The sequence below is a fragment of the Papaver somniferum genome, chromosome 11, assembly GCF_003573695.1.
Source record: "Papaver somniferum cultivar HN1 chromosome 11, ASM357369v1, whole genome shotgun sequence".
Lineage (NCBI taxonomy): Eukaryota > Viridiplantae > Streptophyta > Magnoliopsida > Ranunculales > Papaveraceae > Papaver > Papaver somniferum.
Window position 1 is genome coordinate 136,575,563 of NC_039368.1, and position 13,352 is coordinate 136,588,914.

At 36.8% G+C, this 13,352-nt stretch overlaps 1 long non-coding RNA gene and 1 pseudogene across 1 annotated transcript; one reads left to right on the forward strand and one right to left on the reverse strand.

Annotated features, from left to right (window-relative positions):
* Positions 1–7,399: 7,399 nt before the first annotated feature.
* On the reverse strand, positions 7,400–7,762 carry LOC113321523. Its single transcript, XR_003346725.1, has 2 exons — positions 7,719–7,762; positions 7,400–7,619 (listed from the first exon to the last, which is right to left on the reverse strand). It is a non-coding gene; the product is annotated as an uncharacterized LOC113321523 (long non-coding RNA).
* A 424-nt stretch (positions 7,763–8,186) lies between these two features.
* LOC113325275 lies at positions 8,187–13,028 on the forward strand (annotated as a pseudogene).
* Positions 13,029–13,352: the final 324 nt, after the last annotated feature.

Consider the following 13,352-nt stretch of genomic DNA (forward strand, 5'->3'; position numbering starts at 1 on the left):
GGACTTGGACATTTGGACATTCTTTTTTTTAAACCCTACAGAAGGGTAGTATTAAATATTAAACTGTTTGCAGAGAAGGACGGTGATTACGATATCACCTCGGCCCCTCGGGTTCGTACACGACATTGGAGTTGTGGCCCGAGTCGACTTCAGCGATTCATCCCCCGTCTGGAACGGGAGGTAAGTTTGTCGAAACACTCGTGAATCCCCTGTCAGCGAGTTACTGTATTCCTTCGTTTGCATATATGCTGAGGACATGAAAACGACTGCTTTAATTTCCTAGTAAAGGGCAAGGACTGGCCATACAAGATAAGGGTTCGGGTTTCATCACCGTTCTCTTCTTGCCCGCCTTAGGAAAACAAAACCAAACGTGAACCTAAACCTAAAATTTGGAATAGAACGAGACCTATAGGGTAACAGGCTTAATAGGAAAGTCGTTCGAAAAATATTGGTTAATCTTTTGAGCATACTTCGAAGTTCATGATGGTTTCTGTGAGTTGAATGGGTGACTGCGCCGCCTTGGAATGCGATGAGGCCTTGGGTATCAAAGCTCTACGCAGCTTCCCTCACCTCTATTCAACTTACTTTGACTCGGATTGATTCCAGAGGGGTTTGCACAAATTGTAACGAATTCCCATTCGAAGGATTAGAAGCTGGTCTAGAAACAATCTAAGTGGAGTCATCATACTTTTTGTTTGCTAGAAATCAGTAGGTTTTCTGTGGTGGAGTCAGCCTTGTTTGTGTTTGCATAGAACTTCTCTTCCTTTTAGGAATTTTTTTTCTTTTGTTTCTCTAGTGTATGCCCGAGGTTATCAGAGAGCGGGCTTGGAAAAGAAACACTCTAGGTCGTTTGATTAGTGATAAACCTAGTAGTTCTTCTTGTGAAGGCGGGGAGCTCGAAGATTCTTCTTTTGAGAGCCCCGTTTTTGGAAACTTCAGTTTTGAAAATCTGTCTCTTCGTGAGGAAGGTACCCCTAGTACTTCAGTTGTGCCAGCGATGGCAACTTTGAAAGATTACATGTTCCCAACTAGGACCAACCGAGATTCGTGCATTAAAATTGCCAGCCAGTACGTCTAATTTCGAGATAAAACCTAGTATTATTCAAATTATCCCTATGTTATTAGGAAAAGATGATGAGAACCCTTATTTTCATATTAGGGAATTTGAGGAAATCTGTGGGAAAGTTAGAATAAAAGACCTCACTGATGAAGTTTTGAAACTTAAGATGTTTCCCTTTTCCTTGAGAGATTAGCTGGACATAGTCATTACTGTTTTCTAGATGGCTACTCAGGCTACAATCAGATCGTCATTTCCCTAGAAGACCAAGAAAAAACTACTTTTACTTGTCCTTTGGTACCTTTGCGTATAGACGCATGCCTTTCGGGCTATGTAATGCCCCTGCGACTTTTCAGCGTTGCATGATGAGCATATTTTCCGATATAGTAGAAAAGTTTTTAGAGGTCTTTATGGATGATTTTTCAGTGTTTGGTTCATCTTTCGATGAGTGCTTGCATCATTTGTCATTAGTGTTGACTAGGTGTAAGGAAAAGAATCTAGTGCTTAATTGGGAGAAATGTCATTTCATGGTTCGATCAGGAATTGTCTTAGGGCATATCGTATCTTCTAAGGGTATAGAGGTAGATAAAGAAAAAGTTGACCTTATCAAGACTTTACAGGTCCCAAAAACCGTAAGAGATATTAGGTCATTCTTAGGGCATGCAGGTTTTTATCGTCGATTCATTAAGGATTTTAGCTTGATTTCTAGACCTCTTTGCAACTTGCTTGCAAAAGATGTTAAGTTTGTCTTTGATGATGCTTGTTTAGAGGCTTTTGAGAAGCTTAAGACTTTACTCACTACCGCCCCCATAGTCCAGGCACCCAAGTGGAACCTACCCTTCACTAGTACAAATCTTCACATAGGCCACGTTTTTTTGTTTACAGCCCAGCCACGTTTCAGGTTTTTGTGTGACTACATGTCATCAATATAACTATAGCCACGTTTTGTGTTACCATGTAGCCATAGTGCACCATTTGGTCATGGGTTTAATCCTAAACCCATCAACTGTATCCATAGGGTATCGTTTGGTCATAGTTTTCAGTCTAATCCTATCATATGTAGCCATAGATGCGTATATGGCCACATTAAATAATTATGTATGTCGAAATTGTAGGATGGCAATAGACACACCTATTAATCCGTGGCGGAAAAAGGATTTATTTAGTCACATTGGTTTGTTTATGTGTCCATAATATATGGTTTATTAGACACACATGTACTGACGAATTGATACATTTAATCAAACATGACAAAACATTGACATATGGTTACACCATTTCTTTTTTTTTGGGAGGATTATGATATGGCTATATGAAAACAAATTGTGACCATAGCGTCGGATCCATTGGACACATGAGATTGAATTTTAACTTTTAAAATACTAGCCATGGTTGTAGTCATTAGTAGATGGCAGGTGGTATAACCGGTTACAAGCTACTTTGAAAATCAAGGTATAACCGATCACAAGCTACATTGGATGCAAGTTGTAAAAAGGTTTTGTTTAAGGTTTCGATCTCGGAGCAATTTTTTTATCAAAGTCGCCAAAAAAGGGTTTGTTAAGGTTTTGAAAAATGTCTCGATGGAATCTTACCTACGAATGGTTGGATTCATCGTTTTTACTAAGTTTCCGACTTATAACAGTCAATCCCGGCCAGGTTTGATTTAACTCCTAAGTTTCATATTTATCGATTTCGATGATGTATCCTGCTACTTTTGAAGTCAGAACCCTCCCGGATCTTCTTGGTTCATAGTTCGTATGTCGTTATACCACATTTGAAGTTTAAATCGACATTGAGCTTCATATTTATCGATTTTGATGATGTATCCTGCTAAGTTTGAAGTCTGAACCCTCCTGGAGCTTCTTGGTTCATAGTTTGTATGTCGTTATACCACATTTGAAGTTCTAATCGACACTAAGCTTCACATTTGTCGATTTCGATGATGTATCCTGCTAAGTTTGTAGTCAGATCCCTCACGGGGCTTCTTGGTTCATAGTTTATATGTCGTCGTACCACATTTGAAGTTCGAATAGACACCGAGCTTCATATTTATCGATTTCGATATGTATCATGCTGTTTGAAGTCAGAACCCTCTCAGAGCTTCTTGGTTCATAGTTTGTGCGTCGTTATACCACATTTGAAGTTCGAATCGACATCGAGCTTCATATTTATCGATTTCAATGATGTATCATACTAAGTTTGAAGTTAGAACTCTCCCACAGCTTCGTAGGTATTACTTGTATGTCGTTATACCACATTTGTAGTTCGAATTAACGTTGAGCTTCATATATATCAATTTCGATGATGTATCCAGCTAAGTTTAAAGTCAGAACCATCCTGAATTTCGTGGTCCATCTCTAGTAATCTTATAACCTGAGTTTACCAGTGTGAACTTAAAGCTACTTCATGACCTGTATGACTTGTCAAAATTACTTCATGACCTATGCGACTAGTCGAAATTCAAACCGGAAGCACAAAGAGAAAGCAGAAAAACAAAAAAAAGCACAAAGAAGCACACCAATTATCGAATTCATTTTTCATTTTCCCGATTCATTCTTATTATTTTTTGGATTTTTTTATATCTGAATGTCGATAACAATGTCCTAAATTTATTAATTTTTTTTTTGAATTTTTTTCATGTCGAAGGTTGATAATTAAACCGAAAACATGAGTTCTTATTAACACAAAGAGAAAGCACAAAGAAACACACTTGCCTTGATCCGTATGACAGTCTTAAATCAAATCTTTACCGTCTATAGATTTTTCATAATCCGTATGAATGCATTTCATCAAATCTTTACCGTCCAATTCCTTTATACAAAACGATCAATATTTTTTTCTCTCGGTTCCCTCAGTTTTTCTAATCTGTTTCTCCCATCTCTTCCTCCCTTACTCTTTCTGTCGTCTTCCGCCTCCTAACAGAAGAAAACCCTAACCCACAAATCTCTAACTACCGCCAAATCTCTTTTTCGCTCTCAATTTCTATGTAAAAAACGTATGGAAGTTGTAGATTTCAAACCCTAAATTCCAAAACAAAAGTAAAAAATGTTGAGCTGAAAAAAACAAACCCTAGATTTCAAAATCAAAATCTTCGAAGAAAAAATAAATCTTTGAGGGATGGGTTTTACGCGGATTTCAAATTACATCAGATCAGTAATGTTGGGTGGTGGATGAATTTGGATTTGAGTGCAAACACCAGCAACATCTGGTCTTTATAAACCAGAAATCCACCCATATAATAAGTTTGTGCCTCAAACCCGTTCTTCTATTTTGTTCTTTTTCGCCGGATTCAATTCAACTCAGCGCTTTGAATAATTCTCAGATGATTTCTCAAGCTCCTCCCAGCAGCAACACTATCAGTGAACCCCAACTCTGTCCATCACCAGGCCTTCGAATTCTTCTCAACAAAACCTTGTAAATCTAGAAAACACAGACCCACTTCGTTGATGAAAGGGAAAGAAGAGATGTTACAATTGGTTTAACAATTTCAACTTCAACTAGTTCAATAAGGGTTCAATGCTTTTCTGGACAGTTATGAGCAGTTTTTTTCTGGAATCTCACAGAACAAGGTTGCAAAAGTCGCATAGAAAAGACTCAGAAAATTAGCAGGATGATCTCATTTTGCAGATGATGTATATATTCGAGAACTTTTAGGTGCCAAATCCAGCTCAGTCTGGAAATTTTTGTGTTAACTAACTGCGGTTCTTAGCCGAGCAGGTGATTTTGTTCCAGTGTGTTCGCTTTTGAATCTGTAATTACATGAAACCCAGTTTCATACTTGATTGGGGGAGGAATATTAGTCAATAACAGCTCTTGATTCAAGGAGTTTCAAAATCTGTATGGTATGTTGCTGTATTTAGTTTTACTGAGTCTGTTATTTTTCTATTTGGTGAGCTAAATTTTAGAACATCTAGAGGTTATTAAGATATAAGGTTCTCGGTGCTTGCTTTCAGTAAAATCCAAGTTTGAAACTCAGAACTTGTCTCTTGTTTGGAAGAATTTTTTGATCCCCAGTTTCACATTTCTCTTATCTCTTACTTTAAATTATATTATTTTTCTTTTTTGAATGATGGGTTGATTGTTCTGGGGATTTGTTTTCCAGACTCCAATGATGCATCTGTACTGTTCAGCAAGAGTATTTGATGTGTATTTAAATATAGATCTTGCTTTTGAAGAATATATTGAACGCATGTTGAGAAACCAGACTGGCCTGAGACTTTTCCATCCATTTTGCGTTCTTAGTACGTTGTCTTACATTTACTGTGGCCACGCATCTTTTCAAGATGCTGCTGAAGTACAGACCCAAAGACAAGGATGTTAAGAAGGGGAAAGTCTACTGATCTCTTGTGATTTTTTATTGCCCACTTGCATAAATTATATCTTTGCAGTTTTTTCTACTGCTTATACTGACAACATCTTTTTAGCGGGTATGAATATACATATTTAGCTATAATGCAATTTTCTTATTTTGTTTTACGTGACTTTGGCAGTGCTGATGTTGAGAAGCTGGAAAAGCTTGTGCTGCACAGTCCAGTTATTTTGACTCTTTTCGAAGTTGGAGATGTCAAGGATGAGATGATTCCAAAAAACGTTCAACAGTTCTGGGTGAGCCAGTAGTTTATTAGTATTTCTATTTTAAAAGAGTAAGGGTATGCCACACATGAAGATGAAATCTTAGAACTCATCTTGTGCATCTTTTGCTGGCAGATTTCATGCAGTACTCGTGATAAGCAACTCTACATGCTGTCACTCTTGAAGTTGGAACTATTGATATGGGTTTCTGAAGCTCTTTCTAGAACAGGTAAGGTGTAAATCTACTCCAAAAGCAATTTTTCTTGTTTTGTTGATACGCTTTCTTCACTTCTTCGGTTATAATTGACTCAATCACGTATTGTCACAGTTTGGAATCAAAACAGTTGTTTTAAATGCTGAACTGCCACAAAATTCGCGTCTACACAGTGTCTTTTTATGCTTGAAAGAGGGATTACATCCCTATTTATTGAACTACCTATTGACCGACAAAAGGTTATAAAACTAAATGTATCTGCAAAAGTGATTGAAGGTTCTTTCTTTAGCTGTTTAAGGTTCAGCTTAGGTTAGGCATAAATTGGATAGGTATATGACACAAGTTATAAATCAGATTGGGGACCCAGAAACCAATGAACTTGATCACATGAGCGTCAATATAAGGAAAAATCCTCCAAGAGTAGGGAATTTTTGAAGTTCAGGCTTGGTGTTGTAGGTTAAAAAGGTAAAGATATTCGTTGTGGCTTTCTATAGTTGTCTAAAACATACATTACGCTTTGTGTGCACATCTCACTCTGAGAAAAAGGCCTCTGTATATAACGCATCCTATAGATAGTTGGTCTCTCTATAAATTTATACTTGATCTTTTTTCTATCTCATTTTAATGTAGGGATTTTTTTGTGTCATAGAGGGGGAAGTCCCTGTGTTGCCAGATACCGTCCCTCGCAAAAATAGGTTTTGGTCTTGCTTTTTCTCCACTACTAGGCGAAAGCATTTTTCCATATTTATGCATTTCTGATGGTTAAAAATTTCAAGCTTACAGAAGAGGTCAGTTCATGTTGTGTTCACTCCAACTGTTTATGTTGCTCTTTTGAATTCCTTTGACAACTTTGGTAGTATGCATGCAATCTCTCTTATTTATATCAAATCTATCTATTTAAGTGAAGTTCTCTTTCGGCTATGAAGGGTTATATATAATCATATCGATGTCATGCTTTAACAGGAAAATCAAGTTATGACACTAAAGAAAAAAGGATTATTGTAGAATATATGTCATCCACTCAAACATTAGAAATCGGGAAAAGGGTAACTTCTTTATCCTTTTTGGTATGTGAAACACCCAAGAATATACGCTTAGTAGAACTACGATGGGGGTTAAATTTGATCATGGTGTTGGATATTTATGTTTTTAAACATAAAACTGTAAAGGGAGGTAAACTTAGAACATATATATTCTGACTTGTATATTCTGGTTTTGTCATTAGATTCAACTTCCGAGAGCCGTGTTAAGGTTACTTCCAGAACTTATTGCAACACCTCAAGGTTAATTTATTGAATCTCATCGTCAAAGCAGACCAAGCTATATCCTAGAGGTTTACTGAATCTATTTTTCATAGGTGAGGTATGTATATATTCGACTGTCTACCCATATACATGTAATTATGTTCAATCAGTTTGTCAAGATGGATACTTCATTTATGGTAGAGTTTGTCATTTCCATGTGGGGATGGTGTTTTTTTATCAGATGCGCATCTCGGAGCTATTAAGTAGTATGTGATGACGACATAACAAGGTAATGCACCAAACAGGATGAATAACTTTTGTTCTTAGTTTTGCTTAACAGCGGGAATGACATTCGAATCTATCAGTTTCAGTAGTTTATCATCATACTCTATCTGTAGTCTCAAACTCTCAATATTTTTTCCCTGCACTTCTTCAGGCCCAGCTATCCCAACCTTTCGCCTGTAAGGAACCATGTTCCTGGGGTATCAGTGTTAGCTTTGACTGGTACAAGTGCTGGCTTTGATAGCTACAACTGTTCCAAAGTAATAAGAGTTTAATTTGAGTTTCATGATGATGTCAAGAGAGTGGACTAAAGCTTAAGAACACTAAGAAGATAAGTATGATGACATACCCAAAGACCAAGAAGATTAAGAAGATTGCTAAAGCTTCGGATCTGGATTATGGGGAACTGAAGAATATGAGAAATAGTAAGAAAATGAAGAGTACAACAGTCTAGTTACAGATAAATATATAGTCGTGGTACTATGGATTTACTATGTGAATTATTAATTATTGAATCTCCATCTGAAATGGTGATTTTTCCGAGTTCTGCTTACTGCTAAACTTATCAAAGATATGTGATGTTTCCCTCATGTGATTAATAAAAGATATTTTATATCAATTTTGATATATTAATAATTCTGACTACATATTCTCTCAGATAAGGGTAGGTAAAAGTTAACCATTAGCTACATTAAAAGAGGGGCCAATAGGTCCCTGAAGATAAATTGAGCAATAAAATTGAAATTTTCTCGAGTGACTAAAAGCTAATATTTACCACGTTGAATACGTTTTATGTCATTTTATAAAGGTTATCGCCATGGTTTGTGGTATCCTATGTGTCCAAAAGGTGAACAATAGCTACATTGAAAACACTTTATGTGTCCAAAAGGTGAACAATAGCTACATTCAAAACACTTGATGTGTCTTTCGAAAAAATTTAGCCACGATGCTACAAATATTTAGTGGCCATAACTTATTAATTGGCCATGTAAAATGTTTATCATGTGTCCAAAAATATGGATGGCCATGGTACCATAGATTAAACGTGACTACAAATCATGTATTAGCCATGTTAAATTATTTTCCGTGTGTCCAAATGATAGAGATGTCCATGGTTGAGAAAAATTAGTGTGACTGCAACTCATGAATTGGCCATGATAAAATGAATTTTGCGTGTCCAATTGATGACAAAGGCCATGACTATAATAAAATTCACGTGACTTTAAGGTAAACTTTAGCCACATATAATTAAATTGTGTGTCTATAAGGATCCTATGGCCATGGTGATAGTGAAAATGCTTAACTACAAAAAAAAATATTGAGTACCATATAGACACGATTTTAGAGTTATGGCCATGGTAAATCATATTTTATAGCCACTCAAAGTTTATGTAGCCATAGGGATACCTTTTTGTCTCGGCACCTGATGCCACATTTTTGGAGTGAAAAAAATCCATGACCAAAATCCTATGGACACGGTGATTAAGTGTGGCCAATGTAAAGATTTGTACTAGTGCTTTGAAATCATGTGTGATGCTTCAGATTATGCTATTGGTGTTGTGCTAGGTCAGCGAGAAAACAAATTACTTCATGTGATTTACTATGTTAGCAATACTCTGAATGATGCCCAGTTGAACTATACCACTACCGAGAAGGAACTCTTAGCCATTGTGTTTTCCTTAGACAAGTTTAGACCATATCTCTTATGTTCTAAGATCGTCATATATACTGATCATGCTGCTTTGAAATATCTTTTGTCTAAGAAGGATACGAAACCTAGATTGATTAGTTGTATACTTTTGTTGCAAGAGTTTTCTCCAGACATTAGAGACAAAAAGGGTGCTGAAAATGTAGTAGCAGACCACTTGTCTAGGCTAGTTGTTGATTCCCATGAGGAATCCCTTCCTATAAGGGATAGCTTTCCTAATGAACAACTGTTCTTTGTTACCCAATCACCTTGGTATGCGAATATAGTGAATTATCTTGTTACTGGTCGAATGCCCCAACATTGGGGTAAACAATATCGTTCTAGGTTTTTAGCCGAGGTTAAGCACTTCTTTAGGGATGATCCTTATTTATTTAAGTATTGTCCAGACCAGATTATTAGGAGATGTATACCTGAGAGTGACCGGTCCAGTATTTTTTCCTTTTGTCATGATCATGCTTGTGGAGGTCACTTTAGTGCTAAGAAGACTGCTGCTAAGATATTGCAGTGTGGATTCTATTGTCCTTCGTTGTTTAAAGACTCCCATAGTTAATGTGTTACTTGTGAGCAGTGCCAGAAATTAGGAACCATTTCCCGTAGGAACATGATGCCCTTGAACCCTATTTTAGTTGTTGAGGTATTTGATGTGTGGGAAATTGAATTTATGGGTCCGTTTCCTAATTCTTTTGGTAACCTATACATCCTTGTCGCCGTAGACTATGTCTCTAAGTGGATTGAGGCGGTTGCGTGTAAAACCAATTACCATAGGGTTGTGATTGAGTTCTTGAAAAATAATATACTTACACGTTTTGGTACACCGCGAGCTATAATTAGTGATGGAGGGTCGCACTTTTGTAATGGACCTTTTAGGTTTCTGATGAAGAAATATGGTATTACACATAAGGTAGATACCCCGTATCATCCGCAGAATAGTGGTCAGGTAGAGGTTTCCAATAGGTAAATAAAACGTATATTAGAGAAAACAGTTAATCCTAATCGGAAAGACTGGTCGTCTAGGCTTATTGATGCCTTATGGGCTTACCGTACTGCGTTTAAGACCCCCATTAGAATGTCACCTTATCGTCTTGTGTATGGCAAGACATGTCATTTACCTGTTGAGTTAGAACATAGAGCTTATTGGGCTGTTAAGAAAATAAATTTTTCACTTGACAAGGCAGGAGCCCATAGGAAACTTCAACTCAATGAGTTGGACGAGATTCGTATAGATGTTTATGATAGTGCGAAGGAGTATAAGAACAAAATGAAACTTGTGCATGATAGAAATATTTTACGGAAGTCATTTTCTCCAGGTCAAAAAGTTCTTCTGTATGATACCCGTTTACATCTTTTCCCGAACCCTGATTTTGGGCATACCAAAATTTTTCAAGGCATACAAAACAATAGTCCCATCTTGGGTGACCTTATAAGGGGTACCCTATGGGTAGTTCAATTACCTATATACCCTTAATATAAAAATTTAAAATCAGTTTTCTAATCAAAATCAGTTTCCCTTAACATCTCTTCTTCTTCTTCCTCCTCTAGCCGAACTCTTCCCCCTCCTGCGAAAAAAAAATTCGTTATCGTGATTAATTGTCGATTCGTAAAAATTTGATCGTCAATTAAACTCAACCACATAATGACTCGTACAAAGAAAACTAGGGACTAGGCAAACCAAATCGTCTTCTAATCCATCAATTGAAGAAGAAGAACCAATTGAAGATGAAGGTGTAGAAACTGAAAATCAACCACCAATTGAACCAGAAACTGAACCAACTGCATCTCCAACTCCGGAAATAAGGATAAGAAAGTAAGTTTTACAAACCCAATCTCCTACATCGATTAAATGACGGTTACAGTGTTGGGTTCGGCTCAAAATTGAGTTGCATTTTTAGCCGAATTGTTCATCACAAAAGCTTCCTGTAAGTGTATATGAACAATTCGGCTTAAAATTTCATGAAATTTCAAGCCGAACCTAGTCACAGATAGAGATGCATAGGGGTTCGGCATATTCGATAATCAGAATATGTGCCGAACCTAGTAGATTTATGAGGTTCGGCTATTACGATATTCTCAATATGTGCCGAACCAATAACAACATTTTAACCCAAAAAATAACAAATTGATGTTCGGCTCATACGATTTTCGAAATATAAGCCGAACCAGTAATTATTATTTTTCTGGGCTATTCAGGATGTTGTTCGGCTCATAGATGTGAGCCGAATCGTTCATCAATTGGTAGATTCGGCTCATAGATGTGAGCCGAACCTCAACATGTTTCGCCGAACCATGATCAAAAAAATCATCTAAGCAACCTTTTATAATTCTGAAAATTATCTTAATCACTAAACAAAAGATTTAATCACTAATCAATATTACTAACACTAATCGTAAAGGGCAGATTTTCCATTAAAAAAAAATTGGGTTAAGGGGTAGTCTGATTTTGCTATTTCACAACATTTTTTTGTCTTCATGTGGTATGCCTTGAAAGATTTTGGTATGCCCAAAATCAGGGTTCCTTTTCCCTTGGAAGTTACGTTCTCGGTGGACGGGTCCTTTTATTGTTCGCACTGTCTTTCCTCATGGAGATATTGAAATTGAGACACCGGATGGTAGTAGTTCTTCGAAGTTTAACGGTCATAGGTTGAAACCCTTTTTAGAGCCCTTTCCTACAAGTGATGTTGAGGAGGTCCCTCTAGAGGACCCTGTTTACCCTTGATTGACCATCGATCGAGGAAGTGGTATGTTGTATACTAGTTTTTGATTTTCTTCACCCAGGTACTATCTTTCCAACTTCTCCTCGTGTTATTTTACTTTTGGTATTGCTCTTTCATTAGAAACATTGAGGAAATGTTAGATTTAAGTTTGGGGGTGGGGAAGAACGTTTTAGTTGCACTTTTGAAACTTCTAGCGTCACATGGTATCCGGTTAGCTAAGTTTACATACTGTTTATCACCGAAAAGATAGAAATTGGAATGCTAGGGATAACAACCTTTTGAGACATTAGAGAGAAAGACATTGAGATCCTTGAAATTCAGGAGATAACTTGTTCCTTTTATAGGGTAACCGTGATGGACCTAACCATACATGATGGAAAGGCAACTAGGTCAGGAAATGCCAAAAAAACAAAGCAACCTCACAATGTAGTCTTAGTTACTGGAAAAGATCTTCTAGGTATTATGCTTCATGATAATAGTAAAAATAAGAAACTAAGTGTTGAGGAGTTAGTTGATGAATGCAAGACTTTGTTTTTTAGTGGCCATGAGACAACAGCTTTGGCACTCACATGGACTTTATTCCTACTAGCTTTGCACCCAGAATGACAAAATCATCTTAGAGAAGAAATCAAACAAGTCATTGGAGAAGGGGAATTGCTTCTAAATGATCTCACAAATATCAGAAAACTTAAGAAGGTATACTGATCTTCGTACTTCTATTTATTTCCCTGAAAATAGACTTTCATCCCATAATTTGGCCGTAGACGCTAACAAATTAATTATTAACTGTCTTGAATATGCATATGTACAGATGGGATGGGTGATGAATGAAGTCTTGCGGTTATATTCAGCAGCACCAAATGTCCAGAGACAAGCAAGAGAAGACATTCAAGTTGGTGAACTCATAATTCCGAGCGGAACAAACATATGGGTCGATTTGGTAGGCATGAATCACGACTCGGATTTGTGGGGGAATGATGTGAATGAATTCAAACCAGAGAGGTTTAAAGATGATACTCTACATGGAGGATGCAAACACAAAATGGGGTATCTGCCATTTGGTTTTGGTGGAAGAATGTGTATTGGAAGGAACTTAACAATTATGGAGTAAAAAATTGTTTTAATTCTATTACTCACTAGGTTTACATTTACTCTTTCCCCGAGTTACATCCATTCTCCTGCTATCATGCTTTCTCTTAGACCAACAAACGGTTTACCTCTCATAGTTCAACACGTTTAATCTAGTGTTTATAATGTATCATATCTTGAATTGGGTGTAAAAAGCTTTGCCATTGGGTAGATGTGGCTGGAAGTCTATTATCATTGGTATGTTCTTTTTTTTTTTCTTTCTGAAATTGTTCGAAATTAATGTACTACCAACGACCGGTATATATGTAGTTTCTCTTTGAATATATTACGACTGCTGGGCTAGACGGCCAGTTACCGGCAATGACCAAAGTTCAAACTGGTCAGCACCATAAATTTATCCACCAAGAAAACTTAAAAATAAACTACTTATAAATAACATAATTTTCAATTATTTTTAGTTCTTTCCTGTTAGCTT